General features: G+C 47.4%; 1 protein-coding gene across 2 annotated transcripts in view; it reads right to left on the bottom strand.

The window, feature by feature from the left end:
- Positions 1-18,428, bottom strand: part of CHAT (choline O-acetyltransferase) — a 210,109-nt gene that overhangs the window by 93,946 nt on the left and 97,735 nt on the right. The gene's annotated exons all lie outside the window — the stretch shown is intronic.

The raw sequence follows: 18,428 nt of genomic DNA, 5'->3' as shown, positions 1-18,428 counted from the left end.
TAGGCCTCCACTGACCTGTCTACTGCTGCCCGTGTTCCCCTGGAACCAATTTTAAATTGCCTACAGCCAGCCCAATTTATTATGTTAGGGCTTCGAAGCCTGTCTGCGGTCCCTCCTTCCACTAGGCCTCCACTGACCTGTCTACTGCTGCCCGTGTTCCCCTGGAACCAATTTTAAATTGCCTACAGCCAGCCCAATTTATTATGTTAGGGCTTCGAAGCCTGTCTGCGGTCCCTCCTTCCACTAGGCCTCCACTGACCTGTCTACTGCTGCCCGTGTTCCCCTGGAACCAATTTTAAATTGCCTACAGCCAGCCCAATTTATTATGTTAGGGCTTCGAAGCCTTTTTGCGGTCCCTCCTTCCACTAGGCCTCCACTGACCTGTCTACTGCCGCCCGTGTTCCCCTGGAACCAATTTTAAATTGCCTACAGCCAGCCCAATTTATTATGTTAGGGCTTCGAAGCCTGTCTGCGGTCCCTCCTTCCACTAGGCCTCCACTGACCTGTCTACTGCTGCCCGTGTTCCCCTGGAACCAATTTTAAATTGCCTACAGCCAGCCCAATTTATTATGTTAGGGCTTCGAAGCCTGTCTGCGGTCCCTCCTTCCACTAGGCCTCCACTGACCTGTCTACTGCTGCCCGTGTTCCCCTGGAACCAATTTTAAATTGCCTACAGCCAGCCCAATTTATTATGTTAGGGCTTCGAAGCCTGTCTGCGGTCCCTCCTTCCACTAGGCCTCCACTGACCTGTCTACTGCTGCCCGTGTTCCCCTGGAACCAATTTTAAATTGCCTACAGCCAGCCCAATTTATTATGTTAGGGCTTCGAAGCCTGTCTGCGGTCCCTCCTTCCACTAGGCCTCCACTGACCTGTCTACTGCTGCCTGTGTTCCCCTGGAACCAATTTTAAATTGCCTACAGCCAGCCCAATTTATTATGTTAGGGCTTCGAAGCCTGTCTGCGGTCCCTCCTTCCACTAGGCCTCCACTGACCTGTCTACTGCCGCCCGTGTTCCCCTGGAACCAATTTTAAATTGCCTACAGCCAGCCCAATTTATTATGTTAGGGCTTCGAAGCCTGTCTGCGGTCCCTCCTTCCACTAGGCCTCCACTGACCTGTCTACTGCTGCCCGTGTTCCCCTGGAACCAATTTTAAATTGCCTACAGCCAGCCCAATTTATTATGTTAGGGCTTCGAAGCCTGTCTGCGGTCCCTCCTTCCACTAGGCCTCCACTGACCTGTCTACTGCTGCCCGTGTTCCCCTGGAACCAATTTTAAATTGCCTACAGCCAGCCCAATTTATTATGTTAGGGCTTCGAAGCCTTTTTGCGGTCCCTCCTTCCACTAGGCCTCCACTGACCTGTCTACTGCCGCCCGTGTTCCCCTGGAACCAATTTTAAATTGCCTACAGCCAGCCCAATTTATTATGTTAGGGCTTCGAAGCCTGTCTGCGGTCCCTCCTTCCACTAGGCCTCCACTGACCTGTCTACTGCCGCCCGTGTTCCCCTGGAACCAATTTTAAATTGCCTACAGCCAGCCCAATTTATTATGTTAGGGCTTCGAAGCCTGTCTGCGGTCCCTCCTTCCACTAGGCCTCCACTGACCTGTCTACTGCTGCCCGTGTTACCCTGGAACCAATTTTAAATTGCCTACAGCCAGCCCAATTTATTATGTTAGGGCTTCGAAGCCTGTCTGCGGTCCCTCCTTCCACTAGGCCTCCACTGACCTGTCTACTGCCGCCCGTGTTCCCCTGGAACCAATTTTAAATTGCCTACAGCCAGCCCAATTTATTATGTTAGGGCTTCGAAGCCTTTTTGCGGTCCCTCCTTCCACTAGGCCTCCACTGACCTGTCTACTGCCGCCCGTGTTCCCCTGGAACCAATTTTAAATTGCCTACAGCCAGCCCAATTTATTATGTTAGGGCTTCGAAGCCTGTCTGCGGTCCCTCCTTCCACTAGGCCTCCACTGACCTGTCTACTGCCGCCCGTGTTCCCCTGGAACCAATTTTAAATTGCCTACAGCCAGCCCAATTTATTATGTTAGGGCTTCGAAGCCTGTCTGCGGTCCCTCCTTCCACTAGGCCTCCACTGACCTGTCTACTGCTGCCCGTGTTCCCCTGGAACCAATTTTAAATTGCCTACAGCCAGCCCAATTTATTATGTTAGGGCTTCGAAGCCTGTCTGCGGTCCCTCCTTCCACTAGGCCTCCACTGACCTGTCTACTGCTGCCCGTGTACCCCTTGAACAGACATCAGAAAATATAAAAATAAGTATTTTGCTTATAAAAAAGAAAATACTGGAGAGATATCAAATGCAGACATTTTAACATTAAAAACAAACACATACAACAAAAATCTGGTACAGTACTAAAAATGGCCAGCAGCTACAATAACTTTCTCCTGCAAGTAGTTAACTGAAAGTTTTTTTCAATTTAAAACACAGATATGGCATCCACCGAGTGTTGTCCTGTCGCGTCTTCTTTATATTATTGCCAAGAAGATGCAAAACAATGAAAATAATAAAATCATTATTTACCAAAAAAATAGAGTAAGTCAAAACCACATTGCAAATAAACATTCATTACAAATAAAGAAGCAGGGCGCGTCCGAGGGTGAGTATATACCTCATAAGAATATAATCACCCTCGGACGCGCCCTGCTTCTTTCCGACAGCCTTCCTTCCTAAGAATCAGCCCTTCCGTGGTGTAGAGAGAGGGTTTGTTACACTCCAAGGTGTTCCCCAGGTTGCCTTTCCTGAGCTTCGATCTTCATGCTCTCGTTTAGTAGTTGTCGGAAAGTAGGCTGCATTAGGCCTACAAATTGGGTATGGGGTGGAGAGAGATGGTGTGTTACACTCCAAGGTGTTCCCCAGGTTTCCTTGCCATTGCTTCGGTCTTCCGACTCTCGTTTAGTAGTTGTAGAAAACTACACTGCATTAGGCCTACAAAATGGGTATCGGGTGGAGAGAGATGGTGTGTTACACTCCAAGGTGTTCCCCAGGTTGCCTTTCCTGAGCTTCGATCTTCCGGCTCTCGTTTAGTAGTTGTTGGAAACTACACTGCATTAGGCCTACAAATTGGGTATGGGGTGTAGAGAGATGGTGTGTTCCACTCCAAGGTGTTCTCCAGGTTGCCTTTCCTGAGCTTCGATCTTCCGGCTCTCGTTTAGTAGTTGTTGGAAACTACGCTGCATTAGGCCTACAAATTGGGTATGGGGTGTAGAGAGATGGTGTGTTCCACTCCAAGGTGTTCCCCAGGTTTCCTCGCCAATGCTTCGATCTTCATGCTCTCGTTTAGTAGTTGTTGGAAACTACGCTGCATTAGGCCTACAAATTGGGTATTGGGTGTAGAGAGATGGTGTGTTCCACTCCAAGGTGTTCTCCAGGTTGCCTTTCCTGAGCTTCGATCTTCCGGCTCTCGTTTAGTAGTTCTTGGAAACTACACTGCATTAGGCCTACAAATTGGGTATGGGGTGTAGAGAGATGGTGTGTTCCACTCCAAGGTGTTCTCCAGGTTGCCTTTCCTGAGCTTCGATCTTCCGGCTCTCGTTTAGTAGTTGTTGGAAACTACGCTGCATTAGGCCTACAAATTGGGTATGGGGTGTAGAGAGATGGTGTGTTCCACTCCAAGGTGTTCTCCAGGTTGCCTGTCCTGAGCTTCGATCTTCCGGCTCTCGTTTAGTAGTTCTTGGAAACTACACTGCATTAGGCCTACAAATTGGGTATGGGGTGTAGAGAGATGGTGTGTTCCACTCCAAGGTGTTCTCCAGGTTGCCTTTCCTGAGCTTCGATCTTCCGGCTCTCGTTTAGTAGTTGTTGGAAACTACGCTGCATTAGGCCTACAAATTGGGTATGGGGTGTAGAGAGATGGTGTGTTCCACTCCAAGGTGTTCCCCAGGTTTCCTCGCCAATGCTTCGATCTTCATGCTCTCGTTTAGTAGTTGTTGGAAACTACGCTGCATTAGGCCTACAAATTGGGTATGGGGTGTAGAGAGATGGTGTGTTCCACTCCAAGGTGTTCTCCAGGTTGCCTTTCCTGAGCTTCGATCTTCCGGCTCTCGTTTAGTAGTTGTTGGAAACTACGCTGCATTAGGCCTACAAATTGGGTATGGGGTGTAGAGAGATGGTGTGTTCCACTCCAAGGTGTTCCCCAGGTTTCCTCGCCAATGCTTCGATCTTCATGCTCTCGTTTAGTAGTTGTTGGAAACTACGCTGCATTAGGCCTACAAATTGGGTATGGGGTGTAGAGAGATGGTGTGTTCCACTCCAAGGTGTTCTCCAGGTTGCCTTTCCTGAGCTTCGATCTTCCGGCTCTCGTTTAGTAGTTCTTGGAAACTACACTGCATTAGGCCTACAAATTGGGTATGGGGTGTAGAGAGATGGTGTGTTCCACTCCAAGGTGTTCTCCAGGTTGCCTTTCCTGAGCTTCGATCTTCCGACTCTCGTTTAGTAGTTGTTGGAAACTACGCTGCATTAGGCCTACAAATTGGGTATGGGGTGTAGAGAGATGGTGTGTTCCACTCCAAGGTGTTCTCCAGGTTGCCTTTCCTGAGCTTCGATCTTCCGGCTCTCGTTTAGTAGTTGTTGGAAACTACACTGCATTAGGCCTACAAATTGGGTATGGGGTGTAGAGAGATGGTGTGTTCCACTCCAAGGTGTTCTCCAGGTTGCCTTTCCTGAGCTTCGATCTTCCGGCTCTCGTTTAGTAGTTGTTGGAAACTACACTGCATTAGGCCTACAAATTGGGTATGGGGTGTAGAGAGATGGTGTGTTCCACTCCAAGGTGTTCTCCAGGTTGCCTTTCCTGAGCTTCGATCTTCCGGCTCTCGTTTAGTAGTTCTTGGAAACTACACTGCATTAGGCCTACAAATTGGGTATGGGGTGTAGAGAGATGGTGTGTTCCACTCCAAGGTGTTCTCCAGGTTGCTTTTCCTGAACTTCTATCTTCAGGCTCTCATTAAATTGTGGTTAAACGGAACAACTGCATTTGGCGTACTAGTTGGTTTGGGGCCTACTATCGGTGTCTGCCACTCCTTGCTGTTCTCCTGGTTTCCTGTCCTGAAATTCCGTTTTCAGGCGCTCGTTAAGTAGTTGTTAATGTTAGACTGCATTTGGCCTACTAGTTGGGTTGAGGCCTACTATCGGTGTCTGCCACTCCTTGCTGTTCTCCTCCACTGAACAAAGCTGTGCCGCCTGTTTACTACGGTTGCCAATTTTGAACTGCATTTCGACTACTTACTGATTTGGGCCTACTCTCTGTGTCAGCCTCTCATTCCAGTTGTCCTCCACTGCAATGCCCCCTGGTTATTCCTGTGTTACCAATTTTGAACTGCATTTAGCCAACTTTATTCTTTGGGCCTATATCTGTGTTTCCTCCTCATCCTGCCCATTGCCCAGCCAGTGATAGATGAGTCTGCTGGTACATTGACCCATAACGCAACATTCCCCGTGCACGCTACACAACAACATTGTGACCCTGCTGAAAGTCAGGTTGCTCTTCCCGCATACCATACCACCTTACACGGGGACAAAGAGGAAGGTGCAGATGAAAGTGCAGGTTCCTTCATCAGGTGGGGGGAGGAATACTAGTTGGCGACGTCACTGGCACAGGGCCTCTCATAGTATGCAAAAGTGTTGCTGCCGGTGGGAGGCGCCCCCGCCGTGCAAACACACCGCTGTACTTTGAGGGGCCCTGTGCCAGTGCCAATGCCAACGAGTGGGCCCCCCCTGCTTGCTCAGGTTCACAGCACTTGCAAAGTTGAAATACTTACCTCTCCCTGCTCCACTGCCGTGACGTGGTCCAGATTTCCTGGGCCCACTAATTACTTGAACCAGCCCTACCCACCACAACTTTAGCCAAATGACCCCCAATTTCAAATGCCTTACAATTATTATAAGGTAAATTACGCTTGACAAGCTTCATTAAGAAGAATGGATGGTTTTGACATTAAAATGGGCACTCTAGGTGTTTTCCTGGCCCCCACTCACTGCCGACTATGCTGCCCCATTGACTTGCATTGGGTTTCGTGTTTCGCTCGATCCCGACTTTACGTCATAATCGGCCGATTTCACTCGACCCGACTTTTGAGATAGTCGGGTTTCGCGAAACCCGGCTCGACTCTAAAAAGGTCAAGGTCGCTCAACTCTACTAATAAATATTGTAATTAACCCTATCAAGACCTTGCCCTTTTTCGGTTTTGCATTTTCGTTTTTCGCTCCCCTCCTTCCCAGAGCCACAACTTTTTTATTTTTCAATCAATTTAGGTTCACTAAATGCTAAAACTGACCTGCCATTTTGATTCTCCAGATCATTATGAGAAGTGTTGAGCCACCGCCCTAGTGTTCGAGTTCGGTTCAGTTCATTGAACTGGAGCGTGTTCGACGAATGTTCGTCGAACGTTCGACGGACACCGTCGAACCCCATTGAAACCAATGGCAGGCAAACACATACAAGCACATTAGAAAACACATAGAAAACACTTTAAAAGGTGTCCAAAAGCTGACAAACTGCTCAGAAGACACAACAAACACATGGAAAAAAAAACTACATATAGTCATGCGAAAAGAAAAGAGGTGGAGGAGTAAAAGGAGGAGGAGACACAGATATAGGCATGTCATGCCCTTCTAAAATAAAGAAAGGCTGGAGTAAAAATCTAAAATCACCCTACCAACACCCAGACGTCGTGACAAAAAAAATTAAAAAAGAAATATCTTTATGTAGAATGGCGGCGGGTCCATTCAGAACACTTTCCTTAGAAGACGTAGTGGTACCCCCATTGAGAGTCGTGCCAAAAAAGGGACCCAATACATTCAGACTAATCCACCATTTGTCATATCCAAGGGGCAGGTCAGTAAACAACAACATCGACGCGGAACCAAGTACAGTACTATGTACTGTACCTCCTTTGACGAGGCAATCAAGCGGATCAAGATGTTGGGAAGGGGCACCCTAATGGCCAAAACAGACATTGAGGGGGCGTTCTGGTTACTACCTGTGTCTCCGAATAGTGTCCTCTCATTGGGCTGCTTCTGTGAAGGAGCATACTACATAGATCGCTGTTTGCCCATGGGGTGCTCCATATCCTGCTCACTATTTAGTTGCTTCCTCGAATGGGTCGTCATGGACGTTTCTAAGGCGGCACATATTATCCATTACCTCAACGACTTCTTATGCCTGGGCCCAAAAGATTTGCCACAGTGTGAATACACGTGGTAGTCCACCTGTGAGAAGGAGAGAGCTGGAGGGAGAGTGGACATCCCAGAGCCGAGGGGTTAGATTGAGAAAGGAAAAAGGCGGTGTAGCTTGCTTCATGGGTGGGGTACTCTGCTGAGTAGCACAAAATTCTACTAGGCCCAAAAGAATTTCCTGGGCTAGATGCCGTTAAAAAATAGTACTTAGGTAAACAGGCAGTGTAGCTTGCTTCATAGGTGGGGTACTCTGCTGAGTAGCACAAAATTCTACTAGGCCCAAAAGGATTTCCTGGGCTAGATGCCGTTAAAAAATAGTACTTAGGTGAACAGGCAGTGTAGCTTGCTTCATGGGTGGGGTACTCTGCTGAGTAGCAGAAATTGCTACTAGGCCCAAAAGGATTTCCTGGGCTAGATGCAGTTAAAAATTAGTAATTAGATAAACAGGCGGTGTAGCTTGCTTCATGGGTGGGGTACTCTGCTGAATAGCAGAAATTGCTACTAGGCCCAAAAGGATTTCCCGAGCCAGATGCCGTTAAAAAAATAGTACTTAGGTAAACAGGCGGTGTAGCTTGCTTCATGGGTGCGGTACTCTGCTGAGTAGCAGAAATTGCTACTAGGCCCAAAAGGATTTCCTGGGCTAGATGCTGTTAAAAAATAGTACTTAGGCAAACAGGCGGTGTAGCTTGCTTCATGGGTGGGGTACTCTGCTGAGTAGCAGAAATTGCTACTAGGCCCAAAAGGATTTCCTGGGCCAAATGCCGTTAAAAAATAGTACTTAGGTAAACAGGCGATGTAGCTTGCTTCATGGGTGGGGTACTCTGCTGAGTAGCAGAAATTGCTACTAGGCCCAAAAGGAATTCCTGGGCTAGATGCCGTTAAAAAATAGTACTTAGGCAAACAGGCGGTGTAGCTTGCTTCATGGGTGGGGTACTCTGCTGAGTAGCACAAAATTCTACGAGGTCCAAAAGGAGTTCCTGGGCTAAATGCCGTTAAAAATAGTACTTAGATAAACAGGCGTTGGGTGAGTGGGCTACTCTGCTGACTAGCAGACACTGAAGCTTTGGAGCAGACCTCTGAATCCCAGGCCATAGTATGAGTAAACAACTCTGCAGACGACCCTACCCACCTGGAATTGACGATGGCAACATCATGCAAAACACAGCAAGGGGACTCAGTAAAGAGTCTCCATTTTTACCAAAAATTCGGCCACAGACATCCTTTCAGTGGCATCAATTTCGCCAGAGTTTTTTAAAACGGTTGGTGAGGTGATTTTCAAAAATCATCAAGCTTTTAGTCTCTCCAGGATGACACAGGGGTAGAAAAGTCCTTGTGGATCCAGGATTTGTTCATCTTGATGAACGTTAGTTTGTCTACATTGTCACTGGACAGCCGCGTGCGCTTATCTGTCAGCACACCACCAGCAGCGCTGAACACACATTCAGAGAGAACGCTGGCTGCGGGGCACGACAAGATCTCCAAGGCGTGAGTGGTCAGCTCAGGCCATTTTTCAAAATTGGAAGCCCAAAATGAGCTAGGGTCCAGTTCCACAGTCATGGCATCGATGTTAACTTGGAGATACTCTTGTACCATCCTCTCTAGGCGTTGGCTGTGTATCAGACTTCTTGTCTCCTGTGGCCTTGCAAAGGATGGCCCCCAAAAAATCTTGAAACGATTGGAAAAAATTGCTGTTACCACCAGATACGATGTTACTGTTACGGTTTGAGTGATGACTTGATAGTCCCACGGTTGGCAAGTTAGAACTCAGAGATTCACTACGTGCACCACTGGTGTTATGTGGAAATGCAGATGTAAGATTCTGTAACAGTCTCTGCTGATATTCCTGCATGCGTGAATCCCTTTCTATGGCAGGAATTATTTCGCCAAATTCACTTTTGTACCGGGGATCTAAGAGTGTGGCAACCCAGTAGTTGGCATTACTTCAGATTCTTACAGTCCGAGGGTCATGTTGCAGGTAGTGCAGCAAGAAGGCACTCGTGTCTTGCGCATCCAGGAGGACCAAGTCCTTGTTGTCTTGGTGGTGGCGAGGTGAGAATCATGCTTCCTTCCTCTGCCCTCTCCCCCCAACCTCGCACAACAGAAATTTGATCAAGGTCTCCCTCATCTGATGAGTCTTCCATGCCGAGCGCCAGTTCGTCCTCCACTTCTTCCTCGGCTCCTGCACCTTCCTCAACAGTTTGGCTGCTACCATGCACTCTCGGTAATCCCTCTCCCCCAGCCTCCAATGCCAGCCGCCTTGGTGCTGCCGACCGTCTGGACCTTGGAGATATTATCCCTTCCGCATACGACTCCTCTTTTTCCTCCTCCTCCTCTTCCTCTTGTTCCACCACTCCAAATACTGTTTAAGGTGTGCTCCAGCATGTAAATCACCGGAATAGTCATGCTGATAATGGCATCGTCAGCACTAAACATCTTTGTCGCTATTTCAAAACTGTGCATAAGGGTGCATAGGTCCCTGATATGAGACCACTCCTGCAGCGTGATTTGCCCCACCTCTGGATCTCGTTGGCCCAGGCTATACATCATAACGTATTGCACTAGGGCTCGTCGGTACTGCCACAGTCGCTGCAACATGTGCAGAGTTGAATTCCACCGTGTTGGCACATCGCATTTCAGCCGGTGAACTGGCAGGCCCAATTACTTCTGTAGAGATGTAAGTTGTTGAGCTGCGAGATGCGAACGGCAGAAGTGAGCACACAGCGACCATGCCCTCTGCAGAAGCCCATCTAGTCCAGGATAGTTGTATAAAAATTGCTGGACAACCAGGTTCAAAACGTGAGCCATACAAGGCACGTGTGTGACATTGCCCCGGCGAAGGGTGGCACCCAGGTTTGCAGCATTGTCGCACACGGCCTTCCCTGGCTGCAACTTGAGTGGAGACAACCATTGATGGAACTCGTCTCCAGAGCTGACCACAACTCCTCAGCTGTGTGACTCACATTTCCCAGACATTTCAATGTAAACATCGCCTGATGCCGTTAAGCCCTTGTGACAGCATAGTAAGGAGGTGTGCAGGATTCCTTCTGCCCAGCTAGAACGCGGGTGGCATTACCAGACAGGCTTTGGGTGCAGGTGGAGGACCGAGAGGAGGTTGAGGAGGCAGTGGCGGAACTTCTAGATACAGAGGATCGACGAGCAACTCGTGGGGACGGCAAGTCTTGGACAGCAGCCCCTTCTCCTGATGTCACCATAGTTACCTAGTGCCCAGTCACCGACATGTAGCGCCCCTGTCCATGTCTACTCGTCCAAGTGTCTGTGGTGAAATGCACCCTGTCACACACAGTTTCTCAAGGAAGCGGTGATGTTGTGTGCGACATGCTTGTGTAGTGCAGGCACAGCTTTCTTTGAGAATTAGTGGTGACTGGACATCTGGTACTGGGGCACTGCGACGGACATAAGGTCTCGAAAATCCTCTGTGTCCACCAGGCGGAAAGGCAGCATTTCTGTAGCCAACAGCTTGCAGCTGGTGAAATTTAACCTCTTAGCTTTGTCATGGCTAGGAGGAAATGGACTTTTACTTGTCCATATCTGAGGGACTGAGGGCTGGCTGCCGTGTTTAGACGGAGTTGAGTAAGGTGTCCCCAGCAAACTGCTGGTCTGTGCGGAAGGTGCAGGCGGAGATGTTATATGCCTTGATCAAAATGTGGTCTCGATGTCGGAGAGCGCTCAACACCAGCAGGTGTTTCCACTTGCAAATGTCCTGACGATCTGCCACACTGGCTGTTGCAGGTAAAGAGGTTGTAGGTCTGCATCCAAAACCATGTGCGACTGCTGTCCCCACAGTCACAGAGGATGAAGAGGACGCAGATGCACTTGATGGGGCAGACGGTGGTTGACCCGGCACACTAGGCCACATTGTAGCACAGTGAGCACTGCAACTTATGCCTCATATCCATGTGACGGTTCATGCATGAAGTACTGAAGCTAGTCATTTTTTGGCCTCTACTGAGATGTTGGTGACAAATCTTACAGACAATATGAGTTGGGTCATCCTTTGCAATGTCAAACAATGGCCAGGCTATGCAAGGCTTAGAGCCCATGCGACCTGAAGAGCCACCATGACTTCTGCTCAGAGGGCAGTTGGGGCTGAGGATGCAGTTGTTGACGTGCTTCCAGTACTCCGTCTCTGTCCAGGAGGGCGCAACCTAACCCTGTTGTCAGACTCGTCACTAGCATCCTCTTCCACCTCCTCTGCTGACCTCATGGACTGGCAGACTGTGGGTTGACAGTAAGTGGGTTCTCCAACCTCATCATCATTATTCTGTTTTCTCACACCCGTCGTCCTCAGAGCCAACCTCTTCCTGCCCTGACCGAAAAGTCAAGTTTTCGTTCCAATCAGGTATCTCAGTCTCATCATCATCTTTCTCATTGTCTCCACCAACAGGAGATACAGTTTGGGAACGAGGGTCTACATTATGCTCAGAACCTTCTTCATCTGGGCCTGGATCCAACTCACAAAGATTCTGGGCATCAGTGCAGATCATTTCCTCACAGAAGCTCTGGAGCAGACCTCTGATTCCCAGGCTATAGTATGAGTAAACAGCTCTGCAGACTCAACCATCTGTGTTACCCCATACTCAGATGGGCGGCTGGAGACTTGGGAGCTGTGAGGAAGCAAGTGCGATTGGGGTGACAACTCTGAGGACTGGAGTAGTTGTGATGTTGAAGTTGACATGGAGGAGAGCCCACTTGAACGAGCACTTGATATCCATTCAAGCACCTGCTGTTTTTGTGCCTCATTTGGAATTTTTGGCGATGCTTGTAGCGATAGTCGTAAGAAAGAGATCATATCAGATTGTCCACGAAAAGAAGTAGACATCTTACTTTGGCTGGAAGATGGTCTTTCTTCTGCAGATGCTACTGTTGCTTTACCACCTACCCCATGGACACAACCTTTTTTTACCTTTCCAACCTGCCTATTCCCCTTTCCACCAGCAGCAGGTCTTTTGCCACTCATTTTGGTGCTTAACTAATTGGCAACTCTGTATCTTTGCTGGCACAAAAACCGATGGATAAAAACCGAGCAGAACTGAGAGGCCAAACTGTGGTACTAGGCCCAAAAGGATTTATTGGGTTAGATGCAGAAAAAATTTAGATACACAGGTGGTGTAGCTAGCTTCACAGGCGGGCTACTCCGCTGACGTGCAGACACTGCTACTAAGCCCAAAAAGATTTACTGGGTTAGATGCAGTGAAAATTTAGGTACACAGGCGTGCAGACACTGCTACTAAGCCCAAAACAATTTCCTGGGTTAGACATAGCTCCCAACCGTTCCTCATTCTGCGGGACTGTCATAATTTTCAGGCTTTGCCCCGCAGTCCCGCACGGTACTCTGCTTCTCCCGCAGACAGCAGGAGAAGCAGCCGACACGCCCCCTTGCATGAGGCCATGCCCCTTCCCCTGCAGTCTGTTTTTCTTCCAGTGTGCGCGGTACAGCTCAGAGGGAGAGAGAGGGGACATTTTTGAGGTACGTGTCACGGAGGGGGTGTGTGCCACACATTGATGTATCAGCTGATCATTCCTGTCAGCCGGTTATCCCTGCAGCCGCAGAGCCTTAAACCACATATTGGCTGCTCTGGGCGCACAGGACCTGTGATGAAGTCACAGGAAGGGTGGAGCAGGGGTCACATGATCGGGACCTCCATGGATTGCAGGACTTGGCTGTGGTGCTGGTTGCCAACTTGCCATGGTGCTGCTGGATGATGTAATTAAGCTACCTTGTGTGGGGTCAGGAGGTGTTTACAGTGTGGATGTAGCAGACAGTGTGTATGAGGTCAGGTGTATGGAGCAGTGCCGTGCGTGTATGAGGTGTATGAAGCGGACCCGTGTGTGTGAGGTGTATGGAGCAGAGCTGAATGTGTACAAGGTGTATGGAGCGGAGCTGAATGTGTATGAGGTGTGCGGAGCGGAGCCATGTGTGTATGAGGTGTATGGAGCGGAGCCATGTGTATGAGGTGTACGGAGCGGAGCCGCGTGTGTACGAGGTGTATGGAGCGGAGCGCATGTGTACGGAGCGGAGCCGTGTGTGCAAAGTGTACGGAGCGCAGCCACGTGTGTAGGAGTAGCTATGTGTGGCCACTATACGGTGCGAAGTATGATGTGTGGCCAATATACAATATTGAACATCATGTGTGGTCACTATACAGTATGGAGCATCATGTGCAGTCATTATACAGTATGGAGCATCATGTGCAGCCAATATACAGTATGGAGCATCATGTGCGGTCATTATACAGTATGGAACATCATGTGCAGTCATTATACAGTATGGAGCATCATGTGTGGCCATTATACAGTATGGAGCATCATGTGCGGTCATTATACAGTATGGAGTATCATGTGGGGCCATTATACAGTATGGAGCATCATGTGTGGTCATTATACAGTATGGAGCATCATGTGTGGTCATTATACAGTATGGAGCATCATGTGGGGCCATTATACAGTATGGAGCATTGTGGGCCATTATACAGTATGGAGCACTGTGTGGCCATTATACAGTATGGAGCACTGTGTGGCCATTATACAGTATTGAGCATCATGTGTGGCCATTATACAGTATGGAGCACTGTGTGGCCATATTTTTTGTTTATAATTATTCTTTATGAAACAGTGTGATCAGCAGTGCTAAATGGGTGCGGTTGGGACGTGGATATGGGTGTGTGTTATGAATCGGTGTGGTCAGAGGCGTGGTTAAACTTTGTCCCTCTTTCCCATCTTTAAAAGTTGGGAGGTATGGGTTAGATGCAGTAAAAATTTTGATACACAGGCGTGCAGACACTGCTCCTAGGCCCAAAACTATTTACTGGGTTAGATGCAGTAAAAATTTAGTTACACAGGCGGTGTAGCTAGCTTCACAGGCGGGCTACTCTGCTGATGTGCAGACACTGCTACTAAGCCCAAAAAGATTTACTGGGTTAGATGCAGTAAAAATTTAGATACACAGGCGGTGTAGTTAGCTTTACAGGCGGGCTACTCAGATGACTATCAGACAATGCTACTAGCCCAAAAGGATTGGCTGAGTTAGATTACACCAAATGCTGTGACAAACACTTGCACAGCACTGGCACAGACCTGCCTGGCAAAACACTAAGCTGCAGCAGTGAGGAAATGGTGGCGATGGGGAAAATGGCTGGTTCTTATAGGGCAAGGACATGTGACATACACAGCCAATGACACATGCCCTTGCTTGTGTGCATCACATGCACATTGCTGTGTGTGTGTGCACAGCTGATAGGCTGAGAGACTGCACCGCCCCACTGTAAATGCGGGAAAGAAAAAAAAAATGGAGAAAGGGCATTATTTCAGCACAGATCTATCCCCCGCCCACTATACTCTGAAACAGTCTATTAACAATGATAAACACTTTTAATGTGCAAATCAAGTTAGGCTTTTGGTGAACGAACAGTTATCGAGCAGAAACTCGAACAGCCGAATTTTAAGCAAATTGTTCGAGTTCGACGAACGACTCGAACACCGCCCAAAACAGCTTGAATTTGAAATTGGCGAACAGTTCGACTTGAACACCGCTCATCTCTAATTATCTACGATATAATTGTCTAAGGGTCACTGCCGTCTGTCTGTCTGTCCTTCTGTCTGTCACGGTTATTCATTCGCTGATTGGTCTCGGCAGCTGCCTGTCATGGCTGCCGCAACCAATCAGCGACAGGCACAGTCCGGAAGAAAATGGCCGCTCCTTACTCCCCGCAGTCAGTGCCTGTCACCCGCATACTCCCCTCTGGTCACCGCTAACACAGGTTTAATGCCGGCAGTAACGGATCGCGTTATGCCAAAGGTAATGCACTCCGTTACCGCTGCTATTAACCCTGTGTGTCCCCAACTTTTTACTATTGATGCTGCGTAAGCTGCGTAAAACGATCTAATGTTAAAAATAATAATAATAAAAAAAAACCTTATTCTCACCTTCCGCCGTCGCGTCCTCTTCTCAGCACTGCAAGCGGTAGGTTCCGCTTCCAAAGATGCTATGGGAGAAGGACCTTCCATGACGTCACGGTCATGTGACCGAGACGTCACGGTCATGTGACCGCGATGTCATGGAAGGTCCTGCGCTCATACCAATCCTGGGACTGGACACCGCACAACAAGCGCGGGAACTACAACGGGCTCTTCGGATGGTGAGTATGTTTCTTTTTTATTTTTTAACCTGTTACATATGTGACTGGGCAATATACTACGTGTCTGTGCTGTATACTACGTGACTGGGCAATATACTACGTGGCTCTGTGCTGTATACTACGTCGCTGTGCAATATACTACGTCGCTGTGCAATATACTACGTGGCTGGGCAATATACTACGTGGCTCTGTGCTGTATATTACGTGGCTGTGCAATATACTACGTGGCTGGGCAATATACTACGTGGCTCTGTGCTGTATATTACGTGGCTGGGCAATATACTACGTGACTGGGCAATATACTACGTGACTGTGCAATATACTATGTGGCTGGGCAATATACTATGTGGCTGGGCAATATTCTACGTGGCTGGGCAATATTCTACGTGGCTGGGCAATATTCTGCGTGGCTGGGCAATATACTACGTGACTGGGCAATATACTACGTGACTGGGCAATATACTATGTGACTGGGAAATATTCTGCGTAGCTGGCCAATATACTACGTGACTGGGCAATATACTACGTGGCTGGGCAATATACTACGTGGCTGGGCAATATACTACGTGGCTGAGCAATATAGTACGTGGCTGGGCAATATAGTACGTGGCTGGGCAATATTCTACGTGGCTGGGCAATATACTACGTGGCTGGCCAAAATAGTACGTGACTGGGCAATATAGTACGTGGCTGGGCAATATAGTACGTGGCTGGGCAATATGGTATGTGGCTGGGCAATATAGTACGTGGCTGGGCAATATAGTATGTGGCTGGGCAATATACTATGTGACTAGGCAATATACTACAAGGACATGCATATTCTAGCATACCCGATGCGTTAGAATTGGGCCACCATCTAGTGAGTTCATAAGCACCAAACATGTCTAGGTTATTTTTTATCTAAGTGGCAAAACAAATTCCAAACTTTGCTAAAAAAAAAAAAAAATTGTGCAATTTTCCAGTACCCGTAGCGTCTCCATTTTTCGTGATCTGGGGTCAGGTGAGGGCTTATTTTTTTTTATCACCCGTTATTACATTTTAATGTAATATGATGGTGACCAAAAAAACGCTAATTCTGGCGTTTAAATTTTTTTTCTCGCTACGCCATTTATTGATCAGGTTAATCCTTTTTTTGATAGATCGAGCGATTTTGAACACTGCGATACCAAATATGTGTAGGTTTGATTTTTTATTGTTTTATTTTGAATGGGGCGAAAGGGTGATTTAAATGATATCATTGCCTCCTGATGATCCGTTGAGGTGAAACGCGTTGAGGCGCATTAATCAGCATATACGATGAGTATAGATCCTCAGTCTCTGTTATCATTTATATATATGTAATATCAGCCATTAACTAGGGCTGATTATTGCTTTTTGTTTTTTTCTGCCTTACATTTATGAGATGGCTACCAGACGTGAGCTTAGTTAAACATTGTTTGGTAAATTAATAGATATAGGGTCTCCAAGCGTCTGCCACCGTTGAGTGGGGCGCCATATCCGCTGACAAGTAGGGCGCCAACCCCCACATTAGGTGAATGCTTGCGGAACCTTTTTGAGTCAGCCGACATTGTTTTTGAAGGTTGCATTTCACTCCAGTAATTATTTTTTTCAATGACTTCTTCAGTCTTTCTTCCATTTTGTGATGGTTGATTTATGCGAACAACATGCAGCTAGAAAGTTTTCTCTACTGAGAAAAAAAGTATCAGCAACATTTGTTGTGAGCCACAAATTTTGCTTGAACTGGTATCATGCACAGTTCCTCCATTAACCCCTTAGTGACAGAGCCAAATTTTTTAAAACTGACCAGTGTCACTTTATGTGTTAATAACTCAGGAATGCTTCGACATATCCCAGTGATTTTGAGATTGCATTTTTCATGGCACATTATATTTTATGATAATGGTAAATATACATCAATATGTTTTGTGTTTATTTTTAAAAACTATCAGAAATTTGACAAAAATGTAAAAAAATTAGCAATTTTCAAACTTTTAATGATTATCCCTTTAATCCAGATAGTCATACCACAGAAAAACATTAATAAATAACATTTCCGTCATGTCTGCTTTACATCAGCACCGCTTGTAAAAATTTTTTTTATTTTGTTAGCGTTTTAGGAGGTTTAAAAATGTAGGCGCAATTTTTCATTTTTTCATAGAAATTGACAATATTTAATTTTTTAACCCCTTACCGGCATCGGACGTACTATACCGTCCGATGCCGGCTCCCCTGCTTTGATGCAGGGCTCCGCGGTGAGCCCGCACCAAAGCCGGGACATGTCAGCTGTTTTGAACAGCTGACATGTGCCCGTAATAGGCGCGGTCAGAATCGCGATCTGCCCACACCTATTAACTAGTTAAATGCCGCTGTCAAACGCAGACAGCGGCATTTAACTACCGCTTCCGGCCGGGCGGCCGGAAATGACGTCATCGCCGACCCCCGTCACATGCCCGGGGGTCGGCGATGCGTCTCCATAGTAGCCATAGAGGTCCTTGAGACCTCTATGGTTACTGATTGCCCGTCGCTGTGAGCGCCATTCTGTGGTCGGCGCTCACAGCACACGTGCAATTCTGCTACATAGCAGCGATCAGCAGATCACTGCTATGTAGCAGAGCCGATCGTGCTGTGCCTGCTTCTAGCCTCCCATGGAGGCTATTGAAGCATGGCAAAAGTAAAAAAAAAAAGTTTAAAAAAATGTGAAAAAAATAAAAAAAACATAAAAGTTTAAATCACCCCCCTTTCGCCCCAATCAAAATAAATCAATAAAAAAAATATCAAATCTACGCATATTTGGTATCGCCGCGCTCAGAATTGCCCGATCTATCAAATAAAAAAAAGTATTAACCTGATCGCTAAACAGCGTAGCGGGAAAAAAACTCGAAACGCCAGAATTACGTTTTTTTGGTCGCCGCGACATTGCATTAAAATGCAATAACGGGCGATCAAAAGAACGTATCTGCACCGAAATGCTATAATTAAAAACGTCATCTCGGCACGCAAAAAATAAGCCCTCAACCGACCCCAGATCACGAAAAATGGAGACGCTACGAGTATCGGAAAATGGCGCAATTTTTTTTTTTTTTTTTTTTTT

The sequence above is a fragment of the Ranitomeya imitator genome, chromosome 2 (assembly GCF_032444005.1).
Source record: "Ranitomeya imitator isolate aRanImi1 chromosome 2, aRanImi1.pri, whole genome shotgun sequence".
Lineage (NCBI taxonomy): Eukaryota > Metazoa > Chordata > Amphibia > Anura > Dendrobatidae > Ranitomeya > Ranitomeya imitator.
Note: the sequence above shows the minus strand (reverse complement) of the source record. Positions and strands in the feature narration are given on the sequence as shown.